This window comes from Eleutherodactylus coqui, chromosome 3 (genome assembly GCF_035609145.1).
Source record: "Eleutherodactylus coqui strain aEleCoq1 chromosome 3, aEleCoq1.hap1, whole genome shotgun sequence".
In the NCBI taxonomy this organism is placed as follows: Eukaryota; Metazoa; Chordata; class Amphibia; order Anura; family Eleutherodactylidae; genus Eleutherodactylus; species Eleutherodactylus coqui.
The window spans coordinates 66,012,479-66,032,669 of record NC_089839.1 but is presented as its reverse complement, the minus strand read 5'-3'; the positions used below and the strand labels follow the sequence as shown (position 1 = coordinate 66,032,669).

The 20,191-nt window shown below is 45.9% G+C and overlaps 1 protein-coding gene across 1 annotated transcript in view; it reads right to left on the bottom strand.

Annotated features, from left to right (window-relative positions):
- FERMT1 (FERM domain containing kindlin 1) overlaps positions 1–1,059 on the bottom strand; it is a 47,924-nt gene extending 46,865 nt beyond the window's left edge. The window contains exon 1 of the mRNA XM_066595680.1: positions 934–1,059. The gene's annotated coding sequence lies outside the window, so the exon portion shown is untranslated. The remainder of the gene's footprint in view (positions 1–933) is intronic.
- Between the last annotated feature and the right edge of the window lie 19,132 nt (positions 1,060–20,191).

The following is a 20,191-nucleotide window of genomic DNA, read 5'->3' as shown; positions in this document are numbered from 1 at the left end:
ATAATTCCTAGTCAGCAGATCAAAGGAGGACGGATGACAAAATAAAATGCATACTGACTTGGAACTAAATAACTGTTGGGCAATACAGAATGTAATGTTTATTTATTATCATGTTTGCAGTTGCAAAAGACATTTCCCAACCTGTCATTAAGAGAAAATTGTAGACTTAATCTATAGATATATGAACATATGCACTTCCATTGGAGCCTCAGGCCTCAACATTGCCAGTGACTACTTGTAAAGTGGAATAATAAAATGACATATGTAATTGTATGCCCTAACTATAGTGCTACTGTATATGTGTTGCATATAAAATACACATCTAACAGCAGTTCGAAGGAAGAAATCCAAGCATGCCCATAAAACGTATCATCATCAAAAATTGCAAATGGTGACGTTTCGGCTTATATGGTCTTTTTCAAGCCAAATCAAACAAAAAATATAAAAGATAGAAATTTTCATCAAAAGTTTATGCTGCCCTATGCAATATGTGAGAGGGCTCGACTGCATACAAGACCGCTGCTCTGTACAAACTTCTAATCAATTGTGGTCATGCTGGTGGGAGAGAGTGATGACCGAGGTCCTCCATTCTGACGGATCTAAGCCCCACTGATCTAAGATATATATATGTTATCCATTGGAATACCTCTGTAAATTAACCCCGGTGAAGTACCTAAAAATACTCTTTTTTATGTTACTTTTAAGGGAAAATCAGTGAATAGTGAAGCCAAGTAACAAAAAAGGTATAAAAGTAAACATACATGAATATACAATGCAGTTACTTCTAAAACAAGTCAAACTAGAATGACTTTACACTAAAGTATACTCAACAAATCAGTGCAGCAATAAATAATACAGAGGTGACCCTCTCTATAGTTCCATAGACATCAAAGCATTGATTTGAGTATTGTATGATCGTAAAAGTGGTCTCACCTTGGCTTCCTGTCTTATGAGCTATACAATACTGTGTCCACCTAGATCCCAAAGAGAACAGGAACAAACAGTTGAGGTAAGCAGCAATTCTTAATCTCCACCCAACTGTGACGAGGAAACGAGGAGCGAAGGGGGCAGGTTAGGAGTTGAGAAAGTGCCCTCCACTTGCTAATCAATGTCCCGCCCAAGGATTCTGGCACAAGCAAGCAATGCAGTGTCTGCAGGTAACAACATGTCAAAATGAGACTAACAGCTTCACCTATACAGCAAGCCATGAATTCTATAAACTCCTTTCTCTATGTATCCCCTTTTGGTCTAATCACTGAGTGTACATAACTATGTACAGTTCATGAATTCCTCGCTGGCGCTGCACCACTTGCCAAGTTTCCAAGAAGTACAATGTGCTGTAAGAACACAAAGCTGTATCCTGCAGGCAAAGGATTTAAGATTGGACTTTAGTACCCAAGGGCTGCGTGCCTTTGTGTCTTTTAACTCTTTCCTCTAGAGCGTCATCACAATACGATCCTCTCACTTCCTCCATGAATTACTTTCACTTCACTAAGTGCATTTTCTAGATAACATTATTACAATTTTTTTAGTTACCATTTACTGGAATTATTAAAAAGGGAAGTGAATGATGGGTGTAAAAGTAGTAAGTATCAATTTGCAGAACGGAGAGATAGTCATCATCTGCTATTTGCTATCAATTTAAATAGACTGTCAAGTTATGGATACGTTATTGTTTAAAACAAAAACATTTTCAAATACCCTCTTAGGGAATTTTGAGTTAAAGGGGTTGTCCCGCGAAACAAAGTGGGGTTATACACTTCTGTATGGCCATATTAATGCACTTTGTAATGTACATTGTGCATTAAATATGAGCCATACAGAAGTTATTCACTTACCTGTTCCGTTGCTGGCGTCCCCGTCTCCATAGTGCCGTCTAATCTTCAGCGTCTAATCGCCCGATTAGACGCGCTTGCGCAGTCCGGTCTTCTCCCTTCTGAATGGGGCCGCTCGTGCCGGAGAGCGGCTCCTCGTAGCTCCGCCCCGTCACGTGTGCCGATTCCAGCCAATCAGGAGGCTGGAATCGGCAATGGACCGCACAGAAGACCTGCGGTCCACCGAGGGTGAAGATCCCGGCGGCCATCTTCACAAGGTAAGTAAGAAGTCACCGGAGCGCGGGGATTCGGGTAAGTACTACCCGTTTTTTTTTTTTTTATCCCTGCATCGGGTTTGTCTCGCGCCGAACGAGGGGGCTATTGAAAAAAAAAAAAAACCTTTCGGCGCGGGACATCCCCTTTAATAGAAGTCCTTTCTATGAGAGTAGTTGATTAGCAAGAGCCTGCGGTCAGCAGATAGTGCTATCAACATTGCAACGGCCCGATTTGGTACTACAGGCACAGCTCCCATTGATTTCAATAGGAATTGTGATTGCAGTACCACACTGGGCCACTGCAATTTGGCCAGTGCTATCTGCTTCCAGCGCTGTTTCTACTAACAGCAGGCCCAGGGATTTGCTTATCAGCAGGGATCCTGAGCGGTGGACCCTCACGATCAACTATTGGTGACCTATCCCGAGGATAAGTCGTCCATAGTAAAAAGTTCCAGATAACCCCCTATAATGAGCCTCCTCTTTGTTATAATCAGTTCTGCTTCTGCATAAAGGGAGACTGAAATTAAAAACAAAAATAAATTAACAGCAATACCGGCAAAACAGTCTCTGTATATGTTCCCATGGAGGCATTATTGGTATTTTCAATTCCTTCTCTGCCATTTAGTGATACAACCATGTGACTATGGCAGTGAGAAAAGGGCAGGACATACAGGGGGTTGCTTTCTCTCGGAACTGATAGGCAGAAAACCTTCACCATTGCCCTTCCAGTATTCGAGACCAATCACACATAAGCCACTTCTCCTTTTAACATGATTTCTTCTTTCTTCACTCCTTAACCCATTTTTCTTTTCTCCATTTTTGATTTTTCCTCCTCCCTTCTTAAAAAATCATAACTCCTTTATGTATCCATCGACGTCGCTGCATGATTGCTTGTTGTTTGCGGGACGAGTTGTATTTCTCAATGGTGCTATTTAATTTACCATATAATGTACAGAAAAACCTAAAAAATTAGTCTAAGTGGAGAGAAATGGAGAAAAAATAAAATTCTGCCATCTCTCGTTGCATCTTTTTTTACGGCGCACAAACTGCAACAAACATGACATAATAACTTTATTCTATGGGTCGGTACGATTACTACGATACCAAACTTGTATATTTTTTTTTACATCTTTTACTACTTTTATATTTACTACTTTTATGCTTTTCAGAAGATATTTATTTTTAATGATTTTTTATCGCCATCTTTTGACAGCCATAACTGTTTCATTTTTCCATAGACATAGTTGTGTGAGGGCACATTTTTTGCGAGACGTTCTGTAGCTTCTATTGGTACCATTTTGGAGTATGTACAACTTTTAGATCGCTTTTTGTTACATTTTTTTTTTTGGAGACGAGGGTACCGAAACAGTGCAATTCTGCATTTTGTTTTGCTTTTCTGATGGCGTTCACCATGCAGGGTAAATAATGCGTTACTTTAATAGATCAGACTTTTACAGCCACAGCAATATCAAAAATGTATTTTTGTTTTATTATTTAGATTCTTTAATTACAAATATGACAAAGTTTTTTTTTACCTTTTTATTACATTTCATTTTTTTTAACATTTAATGAACTTTTTAAAACTAATTTTTTACATTTTTTTAGTTGCCAGAGGGAACAAGAACTTGTGATACTTTGATCACTCCTGCAGTATGATGTAATGCCATAGTATTACATTATACCATGACCTGAGAGGCAATATATCAAGCCACCCCAGAAGCCCCCCGACTGCCCTGGCAACTGCACAGCAATCCACGATCTTATCACGGGACCCTTGAACATCGATCAGGGCATTTAAATGGTGCTGTAAGAATTGACTGTGGCATTTAAAGGGTTTACAGCTCCGATTAACCGCGCTGCTTATCGGAGCTGTTGCAGCTAAGAATGTCATTCAGATGGAACCCTGGACAGCTCCATAGATTGTCATTACTGAAATAGACACCCAAGCTGCAAACCTGGCATTTTCGCTGGACGGAATAGTGTACCTTCTGCAGCTTTGGTCTCTGTTTGGTAACGATATCCTATGGAGCTGTCCTGAATGAAGTTTTCGGCATTTCATATGGAACCCCAGGATGGTGGAATGTTGGACAAGGAGGCTGAATGGCATGTAAAATGTATCCTTAGTCTACTGTGTAGTAGTAAGGACTTTCCAGAACTTGTTTTTGTGGTTAACACAATTCAGACATGAGCAATGTGTTGCAGACAGGATTAACTGAGTCATAATTAAAATTATTTTGCGTATTGTGTCTCCAATTACTAACTTGAATATGGTGTGTCAAACCAATATCAACATCCTGGGATGTGCTGCGTGGGGTGGAACGATGATGTCAATGTTTTACTACTACTCTGTTGTGTATTCACACCCTTAACTGCTATGTCTAATGAGTAAAAACCCGGAAAATGAGAGTGTTGTAGCCACTGAGGATGTGTGAGTAACTCATTCATCAGAACTGCTCATCAAACAGTATGAATAATACTACATAAGATTAGGGTAACTAACTATAGAAAAACAGATACAAGTCATTACAACATAATGCAGAATACTATTATTTAGAGGTAACATAGAGGCACGCCACTTGCCCGTTCTCTTCAATGCGGAATGGACAGTGTTAATCTCTCTGCAGACATTACACTGGTTCTTAGAGGTGAAGATCATGTAGGAATGAAAGGAATGTGTCCTGAATGTGTCCTTACTATGAGAGAATCAGGTATAAAGTACAATTAAGAACATTCAAGAGGTTTATATTTAAAAGGTGCTTCCATACTTAGCAAGGAGATTCAGAAGACAACTTTCTATAGTAAATTTGCTTATTTCATGGAAGACAGAATGATAGAATTCAAACACATTGACAACTCAGAAAAAAACTAGTAAAGGATCACACGGCAGAAGAACAAGTTGTTCTGTCATTAGAATAAAGAAGTTCTATACTTGCCTATTCCTCCCCTGTCAGTCTTCTAATCACATCTTCTCCTTTCCGATCTTCTCCTTGCTCCTCCAGTCCCCCGGGTCACCTCACTGCAAGCTGTCCGATTCTTCTTTTTATGGTGACGTAACGTCCAATCGCTACATTTTACATTCTACAAGGCAATGTACGCTACATCACTAGTGACGTAGCATTCACTACCCAGCATGAAATGCCAAATCCTCGGCAGCCTGTTTTAGTGCGCAGGTGCGGAATATCGCCACGAGTGTTCATATATTAGAAATGGGCGGAAGTAGCACTGTGAGGGCAGACATAGCTCTCCAGTGCAAGTGATGCTGGGAAAAGAAGACAAGCTGAAGATCTAAACAAGATCATGAAGCTGAAAAATAGAACATAGGTAAGTATTACCTGTGAAAAAAAAGTTTTGCCTGTGTTGTTTACAACAGCGTATGCTGGGCAGGGCAGAGGAATTGAAAAATAAAAATACAGATTGTATTGACAAAACCCCTTTACGGCCTTAGTCACACGGGCGTTTTTTCCCGCGATTTGCGGATCGCATGACGGATGCGCATCCGCAAATCGCGTGACAGGGGCCGAAAAATCGCCCAAAAATACTGCTCCTAGCCGCGTTTCAATAGAAATGGGCCGGAGTTGTCCAACGCATTGAATTCAATGGAGCCGGCAATACAGCCGGCTCCATTGAAAGCAATGCGCTGCGGGCGATCGCGGGATGAATTGTCGGGAAGGGCTTAAATATATAAGCCCTTCCCTGCAATTCATCCAGAAATGTGTAAAAATAAAAATAATATATATACTCACCTTGTCCCGGCAGACGGAGTTCAGCCGCGGCCGGCGGCAGTTCTCTTGAACTGCTCTCTCTAGTATTCAGCAGCCGGGGATTTAAAATCCCTGCGTGCTGAATGAGCTGCCTCTGATTGGTCACAGCCTGACCAATCAGAGGCAGCTCTCACTCACACCCATTCGTGGAATTCATGAATGGGTGTGAGTGAGAGCTGCCCCTGATTGGTCCCTGCGTTGAGCCAATCAGAGGCAGCATTCACTCATCCATTCATGAATTCATGAATGGGTGTGAGTGAGAGCTGCCTCTGATTGGTCAGGCTGTGACCAATCAGAGGCAGCTCATTCAGCAGGCGGGGATTTTAAATCCCCGGCTGCTGAATACTAGAGAGAGCAGTTCAGGAGAACTGCCGCCGGCCGCGGCTGAACTCCGTCTGCCGGGACCAGGTGAGTATATATATTTTTTTATTTTTACACATTTCTGGATGAATTGCAGGGAAGGGCTTATATATTTAAGCCCTTCCCGACAATTCATCCCGCGATCGCCCGCAGCGCATTGCTTTCAATGGAACCTGCTGTATTGCCGGCTCCATTGAATTCAATGGGCAAACATCGTTCTTCTCTGCCACAGCTGTTACAGCTGTGGCAGAGAAGAATGATTTGTCTACTATATGTTCTCAATGGGGTCGGCGCTGCTTCCGCCGGCCCCATTGAGCGCATATAGAGAAGAGAACAGGAATCGCAGATAGGTGCGATCTGCGATTTCTGTTCTATAATTTATCGGACAAGCGCATAAAAAGTGCTCATGTGTCCGATACCATTGCAAAGCAATGGTTTTATAAAATCGGACGACGCATGCGCATGCGCAAATCGCGGCAAAAAACGCCCGTGTGACTAAGGCCTACGGAGTCATCAGACACAGCCCCTTTTAAAATACTTTTCCTATGGGGAACAGTTGATCAGTCCTGGTGCTTGCAAACATCTGAGGAAAGCGTTGTCCAGACAGGAAATGTAGTACTACAGGATGGGCATTCAGTTGGATGGCCATCCTATAAGACAGGGATAGCTCAAAGGCCAGCACAATGGCAAATCTTTGTTCTGCATCATATGGGGAGTCTTCAGCAGGGGAACCTGACTCTATCACATTCATATGCTCTAATAGGGCATATGAACAGTGGTTGCCCTCTCGCCACAAACCCATTAACCCCTTCCTGTTGCTGTCTTTTTTAAAAATGATTTTAATTTTTTCCTTTTCACTTTCAAAAAATCATACCTTTTTTCTTTTTCTAGTGATATAACCAGATAAGGGCTGCTTTTTTGTGCTTTTCAATGGTACTATTTAAGATACCATATAATGTATTAGAAAACTTCTAAGAATTTCTAAGTGGGGCAAAATGAAAAAAAAAATGTGAATCTGCCTTTTGAGGGTGTGTGTGGGGTGTTTTTACATAATTCACAGTGCCATCAAAATGCCATGGTATGTGTATTATGTGTGTCAGTATGACTGGGGCGATACCAAATATATATATATACACTAGTAATTATTAGGAAATTGTATAGTACCAGTGTTTCTGGTGGCACAATGACATGGCTCTGCTTCATGCTTGTCACACACATGGCTCTGCTACATGTACATCACATACATCTCTGCTACATACATTCTTCATACAACAGAGATCAAAAGCAGCACAGCTGAGTCCTGAACACACTGCACACCCCCTGGTCATGTGCCCCCGGAATCCTCCCACACAGGCGACTGATCACATGATGGTGACATCATAAGAGGTTCTGTAAGCACATGGCTGCTGTAGGTGTTCGTTAGTATTCCATCCCCTACAAACCCCAGTGGCCTCAGATGTTATGGAATGATAACGAACACCTAGCCAGACAGCAGCCGTGTGCTTACAGGACCTGTGATAGTAACATAATATGTTAGGCTGAATGAAGACAATGTCCAGCCTGTTTATCCTCCTAAGTTGTTGATCCAGAGGAAGGCAGAAAACCTCAAGGGGCAGAAGCCAATTAGCCTATTCAGGGAAATAAATTCCTTCCCGACTCCATAATGGCAGTCAGAATAATCCCTTTCCTACCTAAATGTAAGACCCGGATCAACAACCCCACTGGTCACCTAATGTCTATATCCTGTAATATCCCAGCACTCTAGAAAGCTGTCTAGTCCCCTCTTAACCCCTTGAGTGGCGGGTTTCCTACCACCCTGTCGTGCCCACCAGGGCAGGTTTTTTAAAATGGTCTAATCATTGAATTTCAACTAATTTTGCAGTTGCGTCTCAAGAGCCATAACTTTTTCATTTTTCCATTGACATGGCCATATAAGGGCTTGTTTTTTGCGGGACAAGTTGTGATTTTTTTAAACAGGGGGGAGGAAAAAAAGAAATGGGGAAAAAAGAAAAAAAGGGGCCATGTCATTAAGGGGTTAAATAATGTATTAACTTCCTTCTCTGGGTCATTACGACGCATGGATACCACATGCGTGATTGTATTTTTGATTTTTTACAAAGTAAAGGGAGACAAGTGTTTTTATAATTTTTTAAAATAATTTTTTAACCTTTTTTTTTTTTTTTTTTAATTTTTTTTTTTCCCTTTAGGGGACTTCCACAGGGACCCATCAGGACCCCTGATCACATTCCAGGGGTCCGATGGAGACAGCCCTTTACATGCTGCAGTGACAGCCCTTTACATGCTGCAGTCACATAGACTGCAGCATGTAAAGGGTTAACACAGCAGAGATCGGAGGTTTTCTCTGATCTCTGCTGTAAGAGCTGGTACCTAGCTGTCCTCTGACAGCCAAGCACCAAGCTCTCCCTGCCACAGAGACCATCGGCTTGCTTCTGACAAGCCGATGGTCTCTATGGCAACCTGTAAACAAAGCAGGAGGTTGCCGACATATCGGCAATATCTTCTGCTGGTTTCTCAAAGCCCTTGCACTGTTCTGTGTGGGTCTGTGCAGGCAGAGCACACTGCCACAGCTTGGGGCAGTGTGCTCTGCAGCTCCCATAGTGATACATAGCCCGGAAATCTTCCGGGCTATGTCACTATGAGCAGTGGAGCTCGTCCCGGAAAATTTCCGGGCGTGCCACTCAAGGGGTTAAACCCCTCAATGGATTTTACCATCAGCACGTCCTCAGGCAGAGAGTTCCACAGTCTCACTGCTCTTACAGTAAACAACCCTTCTCTGTGTTGGTGATGAAACCTGCTTTCTTCTAGACATAGAGGATGTCCTCTTGTTACCGTCACAGTCCTGTGTATAAACAAAACATGGGAGAGCTCCTTGTATCGTCCCCTCATGTATTTATACATAGTTATTTGATCGACCCTTAGCCGTCTTTTTTCCAGGGTAAATAATCCCAATTTTGTTATCCTCTCTGGGTATTCCAGTCCTCTCATTCTGTTTATTAATTTAGTCACCCTTCTTTGAACCCCCTCAAGCACTGCAACATCCTTCCTGAGCACCAGTGTGCAGAACTGTGCACAGTATTCCATGTGGGGCCTGACAAGTGCCTTATATAATGTAAGAATAATGTTCTCGTCCCTCACTCCTTACCTCTTTTAATGCACCCCAAGACTTTATTTGCTTTTGCAGCAGCTGACTGGCATTGGTTACTCCAGTTTAGTCTACAATCCACTAGTACCCCCAGGTTTCCATATCACTTTTCCCTAGCAGTACCCCATTTAGTGTATATTGGTGACATCTGTTTCTCCTGCCCATGTGCATAACCTTACATTTATCAACATTGAACTTCATTTGCCATTTGCCAATCAGAGTACGAACCATTTATTACAACCCCCTGCTTTCTACTTCTGAGCCAGTTCTTTACCCAGATACACACGTTTTCACCCTATTATGCGGCACGGTGTCAAATGCTTTAGAGAAGTCCAGATATACAAGATCAATAGACTCTCCCAGGTCTAGCTTACAACATACTTCATCGTAGAAGCTGATCAGATTGGTCTGACATGATCGACCCTTCATGAACCCGTGCTGGTGAGTAGTTATTCCATTGTTCTCCTTGAGGTATTCTAGGATGGAGTCTCTCAGAAACCGCTCGAATATTTTTCCATGCGATTAGGGGCGGAGCATGTAACTCACTCACGTACGCATTTATTAGGACATTATAGTAGCAGTGTTTCTGGTGGGACATCACACTCACAGTAGCTTGATTACCACAAAAGACAAACACAGCTTGGCTCCTTCCACAGCAGTGACATCACCGCAGGTCCTTCAGCCCACCAGATCTCTGTGGTGGAGGTAGGTCAGTGTGTTCTGTCAGGACTGCTGAGTTGTGTAGGAAATTATAATACCAGTGTTTCTGGTGGCGCAATGCGCCACACAGCTCTGCTACATAGTACATTAACACACAGCTCTACTACACCCCACACATCACTCACACAGCTTGGCTCCTCCCACAGCAGTGGCATCATCACAGGTCCTTTAGCCCACCAGATCTCTGTGGTGGTAGGTTGTTGTTTTCTGTCAGGACTGCTGAGTTGTGTCTTCTTAAATAATAATGGCTTACTTGTATTCTCAGTGTGTTATTTTTGTCCTCCCCTTCCAAGAGCCCTAACTGTGTTGTTCTTCTGTCGGTCAGACTCTGTGTTTTATATATGTTGTAGGACCTTTGATGGTGTCACCAGGGGGTGGAGCAATGACATCAGCAGGGGCGGAGCATGAGAAGCACTCACACACATACATTAAGACAAGTGGTCGTCAGTAGTTTGATATATATATTGCCTTAAGTTGTACTACTTAAAAAAATTACTGGTATCATTTTGGGATACATGTGGCTTTTTGATAGTTTTTTACTCAATTTTTGCCAAAAAAGTGCAATTTTGGCATTGCACATTTTTTCTAATGGAATTCCACTGTGCAGATTTAATATTGTTGTATTTTAACAAATTTATGGTGCTTGGTCCTTAATGGGTTAATTACAGCCACACTAAGCTCATATGTTTCAATGTCTAATTACCTATGTCCATAGGAAAGAGACCTTGGTGAATGATTTATTGGATTCATCATCTTCCCATATACCATTAATAGTTATAATGTAGCTATTCCAGAAGGTCAATAGTTTTGCATGAGGAGAAGTTTATTTTCTGAAATGATATTTGAGAAACAATCGGAGGACTTTAAAAAGATCCTGCTTTTCAATAAGGTGGTGTAGGATAGTTAAATGTAGGTATCTAAGGGCAGGTAGGTTTAATGTGATCTTCAATACCCAGTGGGATTTGAGGAAAAAAACTCCATGAAGAACATTGGGGCATTTTAATTGCAGAACCCACATGGGCTACAATTTTTTTTCAACAAACCCACCTGTGACAGCCAGGGTAAGAAGGAATCTTGAAGGGACTCTGTCATGAGGGTCGTGCTACCTGAATCACGGGCAACATGAACCCGGGAGAGATATGCCTACTGTCCACATGCATACTTTATTCAGAAATGTTTCAGTGTTCCAGAAATAAACATACACTGACGTTTGACTCGGAGCTGAGATCTGAGTTACAGAAGTGAGCTGCACCGACCTCTCCTTGGCTGCAGTATGTAGACTGACAGATCTCTTCCCATACACAAAAGGAGAGAGGGTTGTCAGTTTACATGCTGCAGGTGGGAAGAGGCTGACGCGGTCGCCTCCATGACTCAGATCTTAGTTTGAAGTCAAACTTCAGAGTATATTTTTTCTAAAATGCTACAGGAGTTTAATAATAAAACTTACACACTAGCCATATAGTACTTGTCCTAGGTTCATGCTATCCATTGTTTGAGTAACATGAACCTGATGACAGAATCCCTTTACGGATATTCTACAGTGTCTTATTGTTGATATTGTCTCTGATTGAAGTCCGTCCATTTTCCTTTTCTTCGCCATCCATCCCAGACCACAATCATGACTTCTACTGACAACTGCAGAGTTTACTGCCAGGACATCTTTGGCCCCTGACCTCTATAGCCATTTTGCAGCCTCCACATCAGCACAAATAACTCCAGACTTCTAAGCAGATGCTCTGTGACCACTAGGTCCCTTATATATCCTTATAGACTATTACCAGCTTGTGTCCTTTTATACCTCACATAACTATAACCCCTATACTTTTCAAAGCCAAGTGCCAGCCTGCACCCTCATAAACCCTTTATATTTCTGTGTTATAGGCCCATCTTCCAGTTACCTACCATGTTGTAGCCCCAGAGACTTATAGTGTCTTCTGCTTTTAAGGATACATAGAAGACAGGGTATAACATGATGGCTTAGATAGAGCAGCTCAGCTCTATTACAGTTTTAAATATTGCAGTCACCATACTAAAGTAAGAAACTAGCTTTTCACAGTGATAGTGATATCAGTGCCATCACCTCCATGAATCGCAAGTGATATCTCGGATCGTTGATGTCGAATTTAAGTTTCCTTCTCTAACCGGGTCCAGAGAATCATAACAGCTTCTTCCAGCCACAACCTGTCTCTACATACTGTTCCAATCCTACCAACTGCTCTCAATGCGCCTAAACATTAATAGTGCCCCACACACAAGGTAATAATGATCACATTCTGAAAAATAATAATGCCCCTCTGCACCATGACACTGTTAATGTGGCCCCTCTGAGATCCCACACTGTTATTGTTATAGCGGCTCCTCCACACCCCCACATTGATATAGTGGCCCTTTGTCATTCCCAAACTGTTATAGTGACCCCTCGGCGCTCCCACAATGTAATAGTGGCTCGTACATGTACCCACACTATTAAAGCCGTGCCAAAGTAATTCTGCCCCCACAAATGGTCATATTGGCTCTAAAGTAATTGTGCCTCCACCCACACTTACAGCTCAACTCCAGCCAGTATCTTTATTCCCAGTAACACTCCTTTCCCAACCTCCTGTTCTCTGTGGAGGATGCATCGGGAGAAGAGTTGGGTCATTCAGGCAGCAACAGTGTGAGAAAAGATACTAGTCAGAGTTGTGGCACAGGTGGGGGGAGCAGTGATGACAGCACAACAGCAGCAAGGGGAGCCTCTGGGCCCCCTGGCTTAGGGATAAGGTTGTAATTACTGACTGGTGCAACATTTGGATATTTGTTCTATACTGGCTGCTATATTGTAATAGTGTAGTAGGTATTACAATACAGCAATTATGGTTGAATTACTGGTGCATGTGCCTGTAATACAGGTGTGTGCTTCAGCTCCACTGACCTGAGCTCACAGCATCATAGGTCTATAACGCATAAATGTGCCCATAATACCTTTGTGTGAATCTGGAGCTTCGTATCACTGTATTTGTGATCGCATATGCCAGTGCTGTCATGCACTGGCTGTTACAGTACTAGTGGGGTGCATAAATACGCACGGAGCCGGGCTCCCTGACTCTCATCCATGCCAATGTCCTTTCCTGGAGATAGCCCCGAAGGTGGACACCTCCAGGCCACCAACTCTGACCCTACGCTGCCTAGTGGCAGGACTGGAAGAAACCGCCATACCTATGCAGATGACTACTCACTAGTACTGACAGGCTAGGCAGATGGAATAACCAACAGGAAAGAAAACCACAGGCAGAGCTGGATCGGGACAGGGTAACTTCCACTGGAGCATGATCGAGGTCAAACACACAGAGGACAGAACCAATAACTGGCAACTGCTATGCAGTAGCTGCCAGACTATACTCAAGAATCTCCGCCCCTTGGGTGGAGACCAATCAGGCCGGCTGACAGGAGCTCCCAGCCAGCCACTATAACTCACAGGGATAGAGCGTGCACGCCTCTTACAGCATGCACAAGTGCATGGCCGCGTGTGCCACATGCCGTGCACGCACACCGGAGCACGGTGCCGCCGCTAGCCGACCAAAACGAAGGCGCAACATCATCCCAGGATGCCGCAACGACCCACGCTACTGCCACCCAGGGTTCCGGACCAGCCTCATGGTAACACTGGCTTCTTGGTTTCTTCTTTTTTTCAACTTTCTTCTATTGTCTCTTGCATATAAATGCCAGAGAGATGCAATGTAATTGCATATGTGCAATATTTTAGTACGCACCCATAGAGAACAATAGGGCTCTATCGTGCTTAATACGCAGTAAAAGACAACATGCTGCATTCTTTTTTACACGTATATTATAAGCAATGTATATACACAAATGTAAATAGATCAATGATAATTAGAGATGAGCGAACGTACTCGTCCGAGCTTGATGCTTGTTCGAGTATTAGCGTGTTCGGGATGCTCGTTACTCGTAACGAGTACCACGCGATGTTCGAGTTACTTTCACTTTCATCTCTGAGACGTTAGCGCGCTTTTCTGGCCAATAGAAAGACAGGGAAGGCATTACAACTTCCCCCTGCGACGTTCAAGCCCTATACCACCCCCCTGCAGTGAGTGGCTGGCGAGATCAGGTGTCACCCGAGTATATAAATCGCCCCCTCCCGCGGCTCGCCACAGATGCGTTCTGACAGAGATCAGGGAAAGTGCTGTCTTGCTGGAGTTGCTATAGGGAGAGTGTTAGGAGTATTTTAGGCTTCAAGAACCCCAACGGTACTTCTTAGGGCCACATCTAACCGTGTGCAGTAGTGTGGAGGCTGCTTTTTGCAGTGTTGCACTTTTTTTTTTTTGTATATCGGCCGTGCAGAGCATTGCGCCCTGCAGTAATTATACATAGTCCAGGGCCAGTAGTGGTGGTGAGGCAGGGACAGAAGACATATTTATAGAATATAGGCAGTGGGCCTTTCCAAAAACATTTGGGAAAAAACATCTATTTGGGCTGCCTGTGACCGTCCTCTGTGTACTGGGTCTCTGCTGGGGGTAGTTGTCTTCCTAATTCATACGCAGCCAGCTAAGTGTTACAGCAGGCTTGCGCAAAATTATTTCCTGGCTCTGTGTTGGCTGTTACATCACCGCTGTATTGCAGTCCACAGTGCAACAGTCTGCAGTTATTTTACATACTCCAGGGCCAGTAGTGGTGAGGCAGGGACAGAAGACATATTTATAGAATATAGGCAGTGGGCCTTTCCAAAAACATTTGGGAAAAAACATCTATTTGGGCTGCCTGTGACCATCCTCAGTGTACTGGGTCTCTGCTGGGGGTAGTTGTCCTCCTAATTCATACGCAGCCAGCTAAGTGTTACAGCAGGCTTGCGCAAAATTATTTCCTGGCTCTGTGTTGGCTGTTACATCACCGCTGTATTGCAGTCCACAGTGCAACAGTTTGCAGTTATTTTACATACTCCAGGGCCAGAAGTGGTGACGCAGAGAGAGAAGACATATTTATAGAATATAGGCAGTGGGCCTTTCCAAAAACATTTGGGAAAAAACATCTATTTGGGCTGCCTGTGACCGTCCTCAGTGTACTGGGTCTGTACTGGGGGTAGTTGTCCTCCTAATTCATACGCAGCCAGCTAAGTGTTACAGCAGGCTTGTGCAAAATTATTTCCTGGCTCTGCTGTGCGTTCCGTAAGCGAAGTCAGCCTCCAACCACAGGCCAATAAGTGGCACATTTAATTACAGCGTTCTGTTTCTGCACTACTGGTAATACAGCATGCTGAGGGGTAGGGGTAGGCCTAGAGGACGTGGACGCGGGTGAGGATGCGGAGGCCCAAGTCAGGGTGTGGGCACAGGCCGAGCCAGTGCGGTGGCCAGGGGTAGAGGCAGGGCCAGACCGAATAATCCACCAACTGTTTCCCAAAGCGCCCCCTCGCGCCATGCCACCCTGCAGAGGCCAAGGTGCTCTACGGTGTGGCAGTTTTTCACAGAGACGCCTGACGACCGACGAACAGTGGTGTGCAACCTTTGTCGCGCCAAGATCAGCTGGGGAGCCACCACCACTAGCATGCGCAGGCATATGATAGCCAAGCACCCCACAAGGTGGGACGAAGGCCGCTCACCGCCTCCGGTTTGCACCACTGCCTCTCCCCCTGTGCCCACACCTGCCACTGAGATCCAACCCCCCTCTGAGGACACAGGCACTACCGTCTCCTGGCCTGCACCCACACCCTCACCTCCGCTGTCCTCGGCCCCATCCAGCAATGTCTCTCAGCGCAGCGTCCAGACGTCGCTAGCGCCACTGTTTGAGCGCAAGCGCAAATACGCCGCCACACACCCGCACGCTCAAGTGTTAAACGTGCACATTGCCAAATTGATCAGCCTGGAGATGCTGCCGTATAGGCTTGTGGAAACGGAGGCTTTCAAAAGCATGATGGCGGCGGCGGCCCCGCGCTACTCGGTTCCCAGTTGCCACTACTTTTCCCGATGTGCCGTCCCAGCCCTGCACGACCACGTCTCCCGCAACATTGTACGCGCCCTCACCAACGCGGTTACTGCCAAGGTCCACTTAACAACGGACACGTGGACAAGCACAGGCGGGCAGGGCCACTATATCTCCCTGACGGCAATTTGGGTGAATTTAGTGGAGGCTGGGACCGAGTCAGAGCCTGGGACCGATCCCGTCCTACCCACCCCCAGAATTGCGGGCCCCAGCTCGGTGCTGGTATCTGTGGCGGTGTATGCTTCCTCCACTAAACCACCCTCCTCCTCCAACGCAACCTCTGTCTCGCAATCAAGATGTGTCAGCAGCAGCACATCGCCAGCAGTCGCTGTCGCGCGGCGTGGCAGCACAGCGGTGGGCAAGCGTCAGCAGGCCGTGCTGAAACTACTCAGCTTAGGAGAGAAGAGGCACACGGCCCACGAACTGCTGCAGGGTCTGACAGAGCAGACCGACCGCTGGCTTTCGCCGCTGAGCCTCCAACCGGGCATGGTCGTGTGTGACAACGGCCGTAACCTGGTGGTGGCTCTGCAGCTCGGCAGCCTCACGCACGTGCCATGCCTGGCCCACGTCTTTAATTTGGTGGTTCAGCGCTTTCTGAAAAGCTACCCACACTTGTCATACCTGCACATTTCCGCAACTCCAAGACGGACGCTGCCACCCTGCGGACCCTGCAACATCGGTTTAATCTGCCAGTGCACCGACTGCTGTGCGACGTGCCCACACGGTGGAACTCTACGCTCCACATGTTGGCCAGACTCTATGAGCAGCGTAGAGCTATAGTGGAATACCAACTCCAACATGGGCGGCATAGTGGGAGTCAGCCTCCTCAATTCTTTACAGAAGAGTGGGCCTGGTTGGCAGCCATCTGCCAGGTCCTTGGAAACTTTGAGGAGTCTACCCAGATGGTGAGCGGGGATGCTGCAATCATTAGCGTCACCATTCCTCTGCTATGCCTTTTGAGAAGTTCCCTGCAAAACATAAAGGCAGACGCTTTGCACTCGGAAACGGAGGTGGGGGAAGACAGTATGTCGCTGGATAGTCAGAGCACCCTCATGTCTATATCTCAGCGCGTTGAGGAGGAGGAGGAGGAGGGGGGGAGCATGAGGAGGAGGGGGAAGAGACAGCTTGGCCCACTGCTGTGGGTACCCATGCTGCTTGCCTGTCATCCTTTCAGCGTGTATGGCCGGAGGAGGAGGAGGAGGAGGATCGTGAAAGTGATCTTCCTAGTGAGGACAGCCATGTGTTGCGTACAGGTACCCTGGCACACATGGCTGACTTCATGTTAGGATGCCTTTCTCGTGACCCTCGCGTTACACGCATTCTGACCACTACAGATTACTGGGTGTACACACTGCTCGACCCACGGTATAAGGAGAACCTTTCCACTCTCATACCCGAAGAGGAAAGGGGTTCGAGAGTGATGCTATACCACAGGACCCTGGCGGACAAACTGATGGTAACATTCCCATCCGACAGCGCTAGTGGCAGAAGGCGCAGTTCCGAGGGCCAGGTAGCAGGGGAGGCGCAGAGATCAGGCAGCATGTACAGCGCAGGCAGGGGAACATTCTCCAAGGCCTTTGCCAGCTTTATGGCTCCCCAGTAAGACTGTGTCACCGCTCCCCAGTCAAGGCTGAGTTGGCGGGAGCACTGTAAAAGGATGGTGAGGGAGTACGTAGCCGATCGCACGACCGTCCTCCGTGATGCCTCTGCCCCCTACAACTACTGGGTGTCGAAGCTGGACACGTGGCCTGAACTCGCGCTGTATGCCCTGGAGGTGCTTGCTTGTCCTGCGGCTAGCGTCTTGTCAGAGAGGGTGTTTAGTGTGGCTGGGGGAATCATCACGGATAAGCGTACCTGCCTGTCAACCGACAGTGCCGACAGGCTTACACTCATCAAGATGAACAAAGCCTGGATTTCCCCAGACTTCTCTTCTCCACCAGCGGACAGCAGCGATACCTAAGCAATACGTAGGCTGCACCTGCGGATGGAAGCATCGTTCTCTATCACCATCAAAACCGGGGACCTTTTTGCTTCATCAATCTGTGTATAATATTCATCCTCCTCCTCCTGCTCCTCCTCCTGAAACCTCACGTAATCACGCCGAACGGGCAATTTTTCTTAGGCCCACAAGGCTCAGTCATATAATTTTTCTAAACAATTTTTATACGTTTCAATGCTCATTAAAGCGTTGAAACTTTCACCTCCACCAATTTTTATTTTAACTGGGCTGCCTCCAGGCCTAGTTACCAATTAAGCCACATTAACCAAAGCGATTAATGGGTTTCACCTGCCCTCTTGGTTGGGCATGGGCAATTTTTCAGAGGTACATTAGTACTGTTGGTACACCAATTTTTTGGGGCCCTCGGCTACAGTGTAATCCAATTAATTTTTTGCCCACCTGCATTACAGCTGACGTTACATCAGCTGTGCTGGGCACTGCAATGGGATATATTTATGTACCTCCGGTGGCTTCCTGGCACCCACCCATGCTGTCGGTCCACACAGAGTTGTAACTACATGTGTCAACTTCTAAAGAACCCCAGTCTGACTGGGGCATGCATTGTGGGCCGAAGCCCACCTGCATTAAACATGACATTACCTCAGCTGTGATGGGCAATGCAATGGGATATATTTATGTACCGCCGGTGGGTTCCAGGGAGCCACCCATGCTGTCGGTCCACACGGAGTTGTAACTACATGTGTCCACTTCTAAAGAACCCCAGTCTGACTGGGGCATGCAGTGTGGGCCAAAGCCCACCTGCATTAAAGATGACATTACCTCAGCTGTGAGGGGCAATGCAATGGGATATATTTATGTACCGCCGGTGGGTTCCAGGGAGCCACCCATGCTGTCGGTCCACAGGGACTTCACAATAGGGAGTTGTACCTGCCTGTGTCTATGAATTAAAAAGCTCGGTAAGGTTGGGGCATGCAGTGTGGGCCGAAGCCCACCTGCATTTAATCTGACGTTAGCTCTGCTGTCCAGGGCACTGCAATGCGATACATTTATGTACAGCCGGTGGGTTCCAGGGAGCCACCCATGCTGTGGGTGCACACGGAATTCCCATTGCGGAGTTGGGGATTCCCAGTTGTTCCTGCCTGTGAATATTTATAAAAAACCGCGGTCTGACTGGGGCATGCAGACACCTTGACAGAATGAATAGTGTGTGGCACATAGGTTCCCCATTGCTATGCCTATGTGTGCAGCTCCTGATGGCGGTGGCACAGGATTGTATTTCTCATTGCTTCTGTACAGCATTGTGGGCTATCGCCCCGCCCCTTTTGAAGAGGGTCGCTGCCTAGCCGTGCCAACCCTCTGCAGTGTGTGCCTGCAGTTCCTCTTCATGGCAGACGCACTTATAAATAGACATGAGGGTGGTGTGGCATGAGGGCAGCTGAAGGCTGCGCAGGGACAATTTGGTGTGCGCTGTGGACACTGGGTCCTGCGGGGGGGGGGGGGGGTTGGGCAGCATGTAACCCAGGAGAAGTGGCAGCGGAGTGTCATGCCGGCAGTGATTGTGCTTTGTTGGAGGTAGTGTGGTGCTTAGCTAAGGTATGCATTGCTAATGAGGGCTTTTCAGAAGTAAAAATTGTTGGGAGGGGGGGCCACTCTTGCCGCTATTGTGGCTTAATAGTGGGACCTGGGAACTTGAGATGCAGCCCAACATGTAGCCCCTCACCTGCTCTATCCATTGCTGTGTCGTTCCCATCACTTTCTTGAATTGCCCAGATTTTCACAAATGGAAACCTTAGCGAGCATCGGCGATATACAAAAATGCTCGGGTCGCCCATTGACTTCAATAGGGTTCGTTACTCGAAACGAACCCTCGAGCATCGCGAAATTTTCGTCCCGAGTAATGAGCACCCGAGCATTTTGGTGCTCGCTCATCTCTAATGATAATCAATGTACTTTCATTGACTCCATTCACCATGTATTATGAGCGCATAATATGCAATTAAATTACACTCAGCCTAATGTAGTAAAAAGAAATTCCAGGGCCTATTTTTTTCCTTTAAATGAGGAAAATTGGCTTATTTTTCTGCAGCATGTGCATGGATTTCTTCAAACCTCATTCAGATGAATGGAACAAATATGCAGGTGAATTTAGGCTAAATGTCATAAGCGAG